This window comes from Hippopotamus amphibius, chromosome 3 (assembly GCF_030028045.1).
Source record: "Hippopotamus amphibius kiboko isolate mHipAmp2 chromosome 3, mHipAmp2.hap2, whole genome shotgun sequence".
Taxonomy (NCBI): domain Eukaryota; kingdom Metazoa; phylum Chordata; class Mammalia; order Artiodactyla; family Hippopotamidae; genus Hippopotamus; species Hippopotamus amphibius.
This window is the reverse complement of record NC_080188.1, coordinates 177,932,148-177,946,055: the sequence shown is the minus strand read 5'-3', so window position 1 is coordinate 177,946,055 and position 13,908 is coordinate 177,932,148.

The window sequence follows — 13,908 nt, the reverse complement described above, 5'->3', positions numbered from 1 at the left end:
CTTCCCTGGCAGTCCAGTGGTTGGGACTTTGCATTCCAGTGTGTTGTGGGGTGCAGTTTCCATCCCTGCTTGGGGAGCAAAAATCCCACATGCCCCACGGCCAAAAATCCAAAATGTAAAACAGAAGCAATATTGTAACAAATTCAGTAAAGAGTTTAAAAATGGTCCACATCAAAAAAATCTTAAAAAAAGAAAAAAAGTACCAGAAATGAAAGACAACAAAGAAAATGATTGGCTTTTTTGGTGGTTGTTGTTGCTTGCTTGAACTACAGGGTTTTAAAATTTATCTTTTATTTCTGCCTTTACAATTATGAAAAGGCCCTTTGGCTCAAGAAAAGATGAAAAATGTTTCATCTTAAAGAATAGTAAACAGGTTCACTTTAGTGCTTGTAAGCAAGATTTTAAAGGGAAAAAGTTACCAAACTGATATTTTTCCAGTTTTTTTTTCAATAAAAGAAGCCATTGTTCACTGAGCTAGTAACATTTTTTAATTAACAAAATTATATATTTTTATAATGCTGAAAGATCTACTGTTTTTGCTCTTCAGTTTATAGAGATATAAAGAACTTTGACTTGTTTTAAATGTTCTGAAATGTAGTTCTGATGATTGCAGCAAGGTGTAAAAATTAATGATGTTTAAAAAATTGTATAATTTGATGTAAAAGAGTCAATGGTAATCTAAGTTTTTCTCAATGGTGCACTGTTTCCAAACCTTATAAAAGATTATTTTATCTTAAGGTTTATCAGCCTCAGCACTCTTGACATTTTGAGCCAGATAATTCTTTGATGTGGGGGCTGTTTTGTGTATTCCAGAACATTTAGCAGCATCCCTGGCCTCCCCCGGCTAGACTCCAATAGCATCCTCCACCCCAAGCTATGACAACCAAAAACGTCTCCAGATATTAACAAATGTCCTGGCGTTGGCGGGTGTGTGTGTGTGTGTGTGTGTGTGTGTGTGTGTGTGTAAAATCACCCCCAGTTGTGAACCACTGGCTTATTTTAACAGTGTTAAGATAATCCACTTAAGATTCACCTTCTAATTACAGTAGAAATAATGTCAGCTTATTTTCTTAGTTGATATACTCAACAATACAGTGTTTGTGACGAAGTGACTAATGTTTAGATGATGCATGTAAAGCACCTAGACTGTGCCTGGCACTGCTTGAGTACTTCAAAATATTAGTGATGATAATGATGACTCCGAAGATGACAGAAAGAGAGAAGGGAGGGGAGGAGGGAGGAGGAGGGAGAAAAGGGAGAGTGAGAGGGTGATGAAGACAGAGCGCATGCTATACTTTCCATAGTTGGAAATGGGTACTTTTGCGTGGCACGGGGTCAGAGCCTGCAACCAGGAAAAAGACAGTGGAAAGTGGGGCAGGCAGGTGGGGATAAAAGGATGGGTTTTTCATCAAAATATTGGTGTTCCTTGTTACAATGGTCTCTAAGGCTTAATTCCTTTACACACAGGGCATCTTCTGGCCCCAATTAATATTGACTTCGCTTTGTAGGGGGCAGGGGTGAAATCAGACAAGTCAGATTTATTTCCAGGACAGACTGAGAGAAAGGAGATGTTATTGTTCACTGAGTCAGTAGCGCTTTAAACTTCCTCCTAGCATATTTAGATCTACCGATGTCCACGCCAATTTTGTAAATAGATTCAAAAAGCATTTATTGGATGTAAGGCACTCAATAAATGCTAATTGCATGCACTTTTATTAACTTTACTGCAGTGAAGAATCTTCTGACAAACGTTGTCCTGTGCATTTAAAGAGAGGGTAGGAGACTCAGAAAATGTAAGCAAGTTAAGTGAGTCAAGCTAGTTAAGTGAGAAGGTGAGTCTGGGATTAACCCCACATGTGAGCACAGGTCTTCCTTGTCACAGGCCCGCAGCTCTTTCTGCCACCCCACAGCTGCTCTTCATGAACTGTGTGGTTAAAACTCAGCACCGGCAGCCGCACATCTCCTGAGAGGTGGCAGATGGCAAAGCGTCTCCTCACATCTCTCTGGTCTCTCTCTTTTCCTCTATCCCTCCTCTTCGGTCCCTGAGGCCTCTCAGTAACATCTCCTGCTGCTTGCTTACCCTGCTCGAGGGAGCCAGAGGCCAGGAGTTGGTGTGGAGTTCCACGTGGCGTCACCGCGGGACTGAGCTACAACCCTTCAGAGAGTTCTGAGATGACTCCACCTTGGCTTTGCACCAACCACAGAGGGGAAAAGGGGCTCACGAGGGGGCAAGTAGGACCTTGCTCTGTGGCCAGGCTGATATCGACCGGTGGGTAGATGTGAGTACAACTGTATTGATTTGAAATTATTGACATATTTCCTTCTCTTTAGTAAACAGCAGTTGCCCTGAGCCCTTGAGGGTACCGCCCTGGTCCTGGGCCCAGTCCTCCCAAATATTTTTAAATATTTTGAATATTACCTTGCTCAGGCTAATGCTTTTAGCTAATGACTGAGTTCTATTAAAAAAAAAATTCATTGAGCTTACAGGTCACACCAAGGTGGGTGGAATATTAAGAGGACACATTTGTCGATCACTTGGGATAAATGGCTAGTAACTAATGGCTATTGATTTCGGAGGAGTGGGGTAGAAATATGGCAGTAAATTCCCTGTACCTTGACATTGACGATGGTCACCGCTCCTCCTCTTCCTCACTCCAAAGGGAAAGGTGAGTGGAGAAACAAGAACAAGGAGAGTGCCCGGCACAGAGTAGTGTTCTGTACATATTTGTGACTGAACCAATAACTGAACACAGGACTGCACGGCAAGTAGAAATACCCCTTCAGGGTACGTGTTTTTATGAGGGTTAAACAAGATAATCAGTGCAACAAATGTAAACCACTTGCTCCAAGTCCGATTTCGGCTACAACTCAAAGTCGAGTTCAACCGAAGGCTATTAAGTTAAGAGGGGAAACATAAGGTTGCAAATGAGAACGTGTATGCAGCAAGGGCCAGAGGAAGCTTTGGTATTTTAAAGGATATGAAAGATAATGCACAGGGAATAAAATCAGCAACAGGGCTCAGGCATTAAAAAAAAAAAACATTCACATGATACTGGTATCAGGTATTAGCAGAACAACCCAGCTCTGTGAGATAATTCTCCCACTATACTCCGCCTTACTAAACTTACACTACTGAGCTCAACTTGGGCCCCATCTTTTAAGACAGATGTTGAGAATATGCAAATTCCCAAGAGAGAGTGACTGACCCGCAGGGTCAGCTTGAAGGGCATGTGACAAGTGCATTCACACCAGATGTTCTCAGAAGGGCGCTGCGTTTGGTTAGAAGCTCTGTCACTGTCTTGAAATTCTAGTCATTTTATCTTTGAGCTTATGCTTTTTAAACTGAAGTCCAGTGGGTCAGAGGAGATAGGTGCGGGCTCACGTTCCCGAGCCTTGCCAGGCATCTGCAGTCAGCATCCGTGGCTGCCACCTGGTGGCCATGACACGCTTACCTTGCACTTGGCTTTGAGTCTCGCCAAACTCCCATGACTCATGGGCCCCCTAGATCCTGTGTCGTCTTCCATATCAACACGTGCGGGGCGGTACCAGCAAGCCACAACAGGGCGCACTTTCCATCAGAACCAGACCTTGCTTCCAATGCAGAAAGAAGGTAATGGCATTCAAAGAAAATGGAACGACCTGGGAACCCTATCATATCCTTTCTTTCTTGGGTAACTTCTCCGTATGAGCCAAAGTCCTTATGCTGAAAATGATGATATAGAAGAGAAGGGAAACATAGGGCAACTCATAGCTCCTTTTACTTTCAGTCCCTGCTTACTCATCATCAGGTAGAGAGTGTTGGTAGAATGTGCGCATATCAAAAAGTGAAAAATTTTGTGCGGCATTTTCTCTGTTCTGATAAACATGAAATCTATGCGTTGATGTGTTACAAAATACAAACGGTAATTTTGGTGATCCTTCACACAAGATAAAAGCTCTTATAATTTGCATTTAAAACTGGCATCATATAAATGGTAGGATTCCTTCTGACAGTTAAAATTTAAATTTTTCTTACCCTAGAATGGTAATTATCCCTACTGGGCTTTTCAAAAATTATTTCTTTAATTGCGGTAAAATACACGACATAAACTTTATTATCTTAAACATTTTTAAGTGTACAGTCCAGCGGCACTAAGTACTTTCACGTTGTTGTGCAACCACCGCCACCATCCACCTCCAGAACTCATTTTGTCTTGCAAAACTGAAATTCTGTACCCATTGAACAATAACTCCTCCCTTGTTCCCTCCTTCTAGCCCCTAGAAACCATCATTCTACTTTCTCTTATGAATTTTGCTATTCTAGGCAATTCATATAAACAGAATGATACAATATCTGTTCTTTTGTGACTGGCTTATTTCACTGAACATAACGTTCCCAAGCTTCAGCCACGTTGCAGCACATGACAAGATCTCCTTCCTTGTCAAGGCTGAATAATATGCCATCGTGTGTGTGTACCACGTCACCCTTTTTCCACGCATCTGTTAATGGGACGCTTGGGTTGCTTCCACTTCTTGGCTATTGTGAATAAAGCTGCGATGAACATGGTTGTACACAGTTCATGTTCCTGCTTTCAGTTCTTTTGGGTATATTCCAAAAAGTAGAATTTCTAGATCATATGGTAATTCTATTTTTTTTAATTTTTTTTGAATTTATTTATTTATTGGCTGTGTTGGGTCTTTGTGGCTACACATGGGCTTTCTCTAGTTGCAGAGAGCGGGGGCTACTCTTCGTTGCAGTGCTTGGGCTTCTCACTGCGGTGGCTTCTCTTGTTGTGGAGCACAGGCTCTAGGCACGTGGGCTTCAGTAGTTGCAATATAACTCCATGATTTTAAGCAACTGGAGGGATTCAGTTGTCATCAACTGAGATGGGAGAAAATGCTTGTGGAATAGGTCTGGGGGAGCAGATCGGAATTTTGTTTAGGACATGCTAAATTTGAAATGAATAATAATGCAAATGTCATATTGAATATTTATTTTTTGTTGATGTAGAGTTGATTTACAATATTTGTTTCAGGTGTACAACATAGCAATTCAAAATTTTTATAGATTACATTTCATTTAAAGTTATTATAATATATTGGCCAGGGAACTCCCTGGTGGTCCACAGGTTAGGACTTGGTACTTTCATTGCCGTGGGCCTGGGCTCAATTCCTGGGTCAGGAACTAAGATCCCATAAGCTGCACAGTTTAGCTGAAAAAAAAATAAAATAAAATATTAGGTATAATCATTATGCTGTACAATATATCCTTGTACCTTATTTTATACATAGTATTTTGTACCTCTTAATCCCCTACCCTTCTCTGTCCTTCCTCACCCTTCCCTCTCACCACTAGTAACCCCTAGTTTGTATCTGTGAGTCCGTTTTTCTTTCTTGTTACATGCACTAGTTTGTTGGGTTTTTTAGTAATATAAGTAACATCATACAGTATTTGTCTTTGTCTGACTTATTTCACTTAGCATAGTGCCTTCTAGGTCCATCTATGGCTGAATAGTATTCCATTCTATATACATATACCACATCTTCTTTATACATTCATCTGTTGATGGACACTTAGGTTGTTTCCATATCTTAGCTATTGTAAATAATGCTGCTATGAACATTAGGGTGCATGTATCTTTTCAAATTAGTGGGGGGTTTTTTTGGATATATACCCAGGAGCAGAATTATACTGGATCATGTGGTAGTTCTATTTTTATTTTTGAGAAAACACCATACTGTCTTCCACAGTAGCTGCACCAATTCACATTCCAACCAACAGTGTACAGGGTTCCCTTTTCTCCACATCCTCTCCAACATTTGTTATTTGTGGTCATTTTGAGAGCCATTCTGCAAGGTGTGAGATGATATCTCATTTGGTTTTGATTCTCATTTCTCTGATTAGCGATGTTGAACATCTTTTCATGTGCCTGCTGGCCATCTGTATGTCTTCTTTGGGAAAATGTCTGTTCAGGTCTACTGTTCATGTTTTAATCAGGTTGTTTGGTTTCTGTTTATGTATTTTGATTATTACCCTTTTCTTGGTCATATCATTTGCAGTAGGTTTTTTCATTTTCTTGATGGTTTCCTTTTAATTAGATCCCGTTTGTTTTTGCTTTTTTCCTTTGCCTTAAGAGACAAATCCAAAAAACTATTGCTATGATTTATGTCAAAGAGTGTTCTGCTTATGTTTTCTTCTAGAAGTTTTATAGTTTCTGGTCTTACATTTAGGTCTTTAATCCATATTGAGCTTATTTTTGTATATGGTGTGAGAAAATGTTCTAATTTCACTATTTTACACATACCTATCCAGTTTTCCAAGCACCACTTATTGAAGAGACTGGCTTTTTCTCCCTTGTAAATTCTTGCCTCCTTTGTCATAGATTAATTAACCATAAAATGCATGGATTTATTCCTGGGCTCTCTCTTCTGTTCTATTGATCTGTGTGTCTATGTTGTTGTTGTTGTCGTCTTTGTTTTATTACTTAAAAATCAATAGTTTATTTTTTATTTGTTTATTTTTTAATTGGGGTATAGTTATTTTACAATGTTGTGTTAGTTTCTACTGTACAGCGAAGTGGAGTTCCCTGTACTATATAGCAGGTTCTCATTAATTATCTATTTTATACATATTAGTGTATAAATGTCAATCCCAATCTCTCAATTCACCTCAACCCCTCTTTCCCCCCTTGGTGTGCATACGTTTGTACTCTATGTCTGTGTCTCTATTTCTGCCTTGCAAACAGGTTCATCTGTACCATTTTTCTAGATTCCACATATGTTAATATACAATATTTGTTTTTCTCTTTCTTACTTCACTTTGTATGAAAGTCTCTAGGTCCATCCATGTCTCTACAAATGACCCCATTTCCTTCCTTTTTATGGGTAAGTAATATTCCATTGTGTACATGTACCATATCTTCTTTATCCTTTCATCTGTCAATGGGCATTTAGATTGCTTCCATGACCTGGCTATTGTAAATAGTGCTGCAATGAACATTATGGTACATGTTTCTTTTTGGATTATGGTTTTCTCTGGGTATATGCTCAGTAGTGGGATTGCCGGGTCATATGGTAATTCTATTTTTAGTTTTTTAAGGAACCTCCATACTGTTCTCCATAGTGGCTGTATCAATTTACATTCCCACCAACAGTGCAAGAGGGTTCCCTTTTCTCCACACCCTCTGCAGAATTTATTGTTTGTAGATTTTTTTGATGCTGGCCATTCTGACTGGTGTGAAGGTGATACCTCGTAGTTTTGATTTGCATTTCTCTAATAATTAGTGATGTTGAGCATCTTTTCATGTGCCTCTTGGCCATCTGTCTGTCTTCTTTGGAGAAGTGTCTATTTAGGTCTTCCACCCATTTTTTGATTGGGTTGTTTATTTTTTTGATATTGAGCTGCATGACCTATTTATGTATTTTTGAGATTAATCCTTTGTCCATTGATTTGTTTGTGAATATGTTCTCCCATTCTGAGGGTTGTCTTTTCATCTTGTTTATGGTTTCCTTTGCTGTGCAAAAGCTTTTAAGTTTCATTAGGTCCCATTTGTGTATTTTTGTTTTTATTGCCAGTACCCTAGAAGGTGGGTCAAAACAGATCTTGCTGTGATTTATGTTAAAGGGTATTCTTTGTATGTTTTCCTCTAAGAGTTTTATAGTGTCCAGTCTTACATTTAGGTCTTTAATCCATTTTGAGTTTATTTTTGTGTATGGTATTAGGGAGTGTTCTAGTTTCATTCTTTTACATGTAGCTGTCCAGTTTTGCTAGCACCACTTATTGAAGAGATTATCTTTTCTCCATTGTGTATTCTTGCCTCCTTTGTCTTAGATAAATCCACACACCTATAGCCACCCTATTTCTAGGCTTTCTATCCTGTTCCATTGATCTATATTTCTGTTTTTGTGCCAGTACCATACTGTCTTGATTACTGTAGCTTTGTAGTATAGTCTGAAGTCAAGGAGCCTGATTCCTCCAGCTCCATTTTTTTTTTCTCCAGATTGTTTTGGCTATTTGGGGTCTTTTGTGTCTCCATACAAGTTTTAAGATTTTTTGTTCTACTGTGAAGAATGCCATTGGTAATTTGATAGGAATTGCATTGAATCTGTAGATTGTTTTGGGTAGTATAGTCATTTTCACAATATTGATTCTTCCGATCCAAGAACATGGTATATCTCTCCATCTGTTTGTGTCATCTTTGATTTCTTTCATCAGTGTTTTATAGTTTTCTGAGTCCAGGTCTTTTACCTCCTTAGGTAGGTTTATTTCTAGGTATTTTATTCTTTTTGTTGCAATGGTGAATGGGATTGTTTCCTTAATTTCTCTTTCTGATCTTTCATTGTTAGTGTATAGGAATGCAAGAGATTTCTGTGCATTAATTTTGTATTCTGCCACTTTCCCAAATTCATTGATTAGCTCAAGTAGTTTTCTGGCAGCTTCTTTATGACTTTCTATGTATAGTATCATGTCATCTGCAAACAGTGACAGTTTTACTTCTTTCCCAATTTGTATTCCTATTTTTTTTTCTTCTCTGATTGCTGTGGCTAGGACTTCAAAAACTATGTTGAATAATAGTGATGAGAGTTGATATCCTTGTCTTATTCCTGATCTTAGAGGAAATGCTTTCAGTTTTTCACCATTGAGAATGAAGTTTGCTGTGGGTTTGTTGTATATGGCCTTTATTATGTTGAGGTAGTTTCCCTTTATGCCCACTTTTTGGAGAGTTTTTATCATAAATTGGTGTTGAATTTTGTCAAAAGCTTTTTCTGCATCTATTGAGATGATCATATGGTCTTTATTCTTCAATTTGTTAATACGGTGTATCACATTGATTGATTTGCATGTATTGAAGAATCTTTGTATCCCTGGGATAAACCCCACTTGATCATGGTGTATGATCCTTTTAACATGTTGTTGGATTTGGTTTGCTAATATTTGGTTGAGGATTCTTGCATCTAGTGATCTTGGCCTGTAATTTTGTATGCATGTGTGATATCTTTGTCTGCTTTTGGTATCAGGGTGATTCTGGCCTCAAAGAGTGCGTTCAGAAGTATTCCTTCCTCTGCAATTTTTTAAAAATAATTTGAGGATAGGTGTTAACTCTTCTCTAAATGTTTAGTAGAATTCAGCTGTGAAGCCATCTGTCCCTGGACTTCTGTTGGGAGTTTTTAAATTACTGATTCAATGTTATTACTGGTAATTTGTCTGTTCATATTTCCTGTTTCTTGCTGATTCAGTCTTGGGAGAGTGTACCTTTCTGAGAATTTGTCCATTTCTTCTAAGTTGTCCATTTTACTGGCATATAACTGTTCATAGTAATCTCTTATAATCCTTTGTGTCTCTGAAGTATCTGTTGTAAATCTCCTTTTTCATTTCTGATTTTTTTGATTTGGGCACTCTTTTTTTCTTGATGAGTCTCACTGAAGGTTTATCAATTTTATCTTTTCAAAGAACCAGCATTTAGTTTCATTGATCTTATTTATTGCTTTTTAAAACTTCTAATGCCTTTATTTCGGCTCTATTCTTTATGATTTCTTTCCTTCTATTAACTTTAGGGTTTGTTTGTTCTTTTTTTTCTGGTAAGGTTACCTTTAGGTGTAAGGTTAGGTTGCTTACTTGAGAATTTTCTTGTTTCCAGAGGGAGGTTTATATCCCTATGAAATTCCCTCTTAGAACTGCTTTTGATGTGTCCCATCAGTTTTGAATCATTGTGTTCTATTTATCTCCAGGTATTTAAAAAATTTTCTTCAGTGATCCATTGATCATTTAGTAGTATATTGTTTAGCTTCCATGTGTTTGTGCTCTTTGTATTTTTTTTCTTATAGTTGATTTCAAGTCTCATTGTGTTGTGACCAGTAAAGATGCTTGACATGATTTCAATTTTTAAAAAAATTTACTAAGACTTGTTTTGTGATCTAACATGTGATCTATCCTGGAGAATGTTCTATGTGCATTGAAAAGACTGTGTATATTGCTGCTTTTGGATGCAGTATCCTATATATATTTATTAAGTTAATTTGGTCTAATGTGTCATTTAAAATCAGTGTTTCTTCATTCATTTTTCTGTCTAGATGATCTGTTCATTGATGTAAGTGGGGTGTTAAAGTCCCCTACTGTTTTACTGTCGATTTCTCCATGTTTGTTTATATTTACTTTATGTATTTAGTTGCTCCTATGTTGAATGCATATATATTTATAATGTTACACCTTCTTCTTGGATTGATCCTTGGTCATTATGTAATGTCCTTCTTTGTCTCTTGTTACAATCTTTGTTTTAAAGTCTATTTTGTTTGATTAAAAGTATTGCTACCTCAGCTTTGTTTTGATTTCCATTTGCATGGAATACCTTTTTCACTTTCAGTCTGTATGTGTCTTTAAATCAGAAGTGAGTCTGTTGTAGGCAGCACATATATGGGTCTTTTTTTTTTTTTAATCCATTCAGCCACCCTTTTGATTGGAGGATTTTCTTCCTTTCCATTTAAAGTAATTATTGATAGGTAAGTAATTATTGCCATTTTGTTAATTGTTTGGGGGTAGTTTTTCCAGTTATTTTTGTTCCTTTCTTTTGTTCTATTCTCTTTTGATTTGATAACTATTTTTAGTGTTTATGTTTGGATTCCTTTCTCTTTTTTGAGTGTGGATGTATTATAGATTTTTGGTTTGTGGTTACCATGAGGTTTATATATAGCAATCTATATATATGTGATTATTTTAAGTTATTAATCTCTTAATCTGAAATGCATTTTAACAACCCTGCATTTTTATTCCCCTCCCCCCATGATTACTCTTTTTGACACCATATTTCATATCTTTCTGTTTTGTGTATCCACTACTTATTGCAGACATAGATGATTTTACTAATTCTGTCTTTAACCTTCCTACTTAGCTTTTCACATGGTTGGTTTACTACCTTTACTGTGTATTTGCCATTACCAATGTGCTTTTTCCTTTTATAATTCTTACTTTTCTACCTGTAGCCTTTTCTTTTTCGCTCAGAGAAGTCCATTTAACATTTCTTGTAAAGTTGAGCTCTTTTAGCTTTTGCTCCTCTGTAAAACTTCTGTTCTATCAAATACAAATGAAAGCCTTGCCAGGTAGAGTATTCTTGGCTGTAGGTTTTTCCCTTTCATTACTTTAAATATATCATGCCACTCCCATCTGGCCTGCCAAGTTTCTGGTGAAAAGTCAGCTGGTGGCCTAATAGGAGTTTCCTTGTATGTAACTCGTTGCTTTTCTCTCACTGCTTTTAATATTTTCTCTTTATCTTTAATTTTGCCATTTTAATTACAATATGTCCCAGCATGATCTTCTTTGGGTTGATCCTACTGAGACTGTGCTTCCTATACCTGGATGTCTGTTTCCTTTCCCAGGTTAGGGAAGTTTTCAGCTATTATGTCTTCAAATATGTTCTCTGCCCTCTTCTCTCTTCTCCCCTGGGATCCCTAAAATGCAAATGTTAGTACACTTGATATTGTCTCAGAGGTCTCTTAAATTGTCCTCATTTCTTTTCTTTTTTTTTCTTTGTTAAGCTACAGTGGCTTCCACACTCTACCTTCCAGCTCACTGATCCATTTCTCTGTATCATCATCTAATCTGTTGATTCTGCCTAGTATATTTTTTACTTGTTATTGTATTCCTCAATTTTGCTAGATTCTTCTTTATATCTTCTAAATCTTTGTTAAATTCCTTACTGTCTTCACCTTTTTTTTCTCCCAAGTTCTTTGATTATCTTTCCAACCAATACTTTGAACTCTTTATTGGATACACTGCCTTTAAACTTAGTTATTGTGAGGTTTTATCCTCTTCCTTAATTTGGAACATGTTCCTCTATTGCCTCATTTTGACTAGTTTACTGTTTTTATTTCTATGTATCACCTTGGAGAAATGACCTTTTGTAGGAGATGTCCTGTGCATCCCAGCAGTGCACTCCCCTCTGGTCACCAGAGCTATATGCTGTAGAGGTGCCCCCATGTGGGCTGCATGGGCCCTTCTATTGTGCTGGGCTGACTACTGTGGGTGGTCTGGTAGGCATGGCTGGCTTCCAGTCCAGTTGGTTGCAGGCCCTGCCTTGTGCAGAGGGTGCAGCTGCTGGTTGGTGGGGCCAGGTCACAAGGTGGCTGGCTGTGGAACCCTGGGGGCCCCCAGGGCTAGTGCTGGCCTACTGGTGGGCAGAGCTGAGTTCTGAAATAGCTAGTTGAAGGGCTGGGGTTCCTGGATATAGTGTCAGCCTGATGGTGGTTGGGGCTGGTTCCTGACATGGCTAGCTGTGAGTTCTGTGGTGTCTCAAAGCTGGCATTGGTCCACTAGTGAGTAGACTTGGATCCTGGGGCAGCTGGCTGAGGGGTCCAAAGTGTCTTGGAGTTTGTGTCGGCCTGAAGGTGGGTGGGGCTACAGCCTGGGGGGTCGTCAGGCTGGTGCTGGCCTGCTGGTGGGTGGACTGGGTCCTGCCATGTCAGGCTGCAGTGGTCCAGGGCTGGTGTTCACCTGCTAGTGGGTGGGGCTAGGGTCCAGGGTGTCTGCCCGCTGGTGTGTGATGCTATTCTTGGAGCTAGTGATGGCTCACTGGTGGGCAAAGCCAGGTCCTGGGGTCTACGGCTGCAGGATCCTGGAAGTCCTGATGGTAGTGCCAATGCACTGTGTATGGGGCTGGGTCCTGAGCCCTCTGGTGGACAGGGAGGTAGCCTAGACAGGCTGTGGGCTCAGGGGAGGTCCTAAGGTAGCCTCCTGCTGGCAGATGGGGCTGTGTCCCCACCTGGCTAGTTGCTTGGCCTGACGTCTCCCAGTACTGGTGTAAACAGGCTGGTGGGCAAGGCCAGGTCCCAGCGCTAATAAGCTAGAGGGAGGATTCCAAAACGGCACTTGCCAGCACCAGTGTCTGCATGGTAGAACAAGCTCCCCAAAATGGCCGCTGCCAGTAACGTGTCCCCAGAGTGAGCTCCAATTGCCTCCTGCCTCTCCAGGAGGCTAAGATCAGCAGGTAGTTCTGAACCAGGGTCCTTTCAAATTACTTCTGCCCTGGATCCCAAAGCATGTGAGATTTTTGTGTGTGCAAGATCCTATTTCCCACAGGCCTCTAGTTCTCCCAAATGTAAGCCCCATTGGCATTCAAAGCCAAGCATCTGGAGGCTCATATTCCTGGTGCAGGACCCCTGGGCTGGGAAGCGCAATATAGGCTCAGGTCCATTACTCCTTGGGGAGAACCTCTGCAATTGTAATTATCCTCTAGTTTGCGGGTCACTTACCCAGGGGTGTGGGTCTTCACTATACTGCAACTCCACCTCTCCTACCCATGTTGTGTGGTTCCTTCTTTATATCTTTAGTTGTAGATGATCTTTTCTGCTAGATTTTTTTCTGCTAGATCAGTAGTTACTCTTATAAGTAGTTGTGTTTCGGTGTGCCCATGAGAGGCGGTGAGCTCAGGGTCTTCCTACTTTGCCATCTTGGTCAAGGTCCTCTAGAATATTGTATATAAGTCCATATTCGGAAGTCAAGCAGGAGACATAAACTTGGGATTTGTTACCACATAAATGTTATTTCAAATTTTAACATTAGATAAGGTTACCAAAGGGGATGTGTGTGAAGATGTGTGACTCAGACTGAGAGTTGCATCCTGGAGCAGTCCAATGTTAAGAGCTGGGGAAAAGAGGAGCAACCAGTGAAGAAGAACAAACCAGGCCCAGGAAGCATGTATTAAGGAGAAAAGAGCAATCACTGCATCAAAATGCTGCTGATGTGCAGGAAAGAAGGCTGAGACTGAACCCCTAGCTTTAGCAATGCAGAGGTCAGTCAGTGGTCCTGACAAGTTTAGGTATGGAGTTGTGGAGGCAAAAGTTCTACTGAAGCATTTAAGAGAACGAGTGAAAAAGAACTGGAAACCACAGCACAGACACATTTTTCAAGGACTACTGCTATAAAGAGGAGCAAAGATG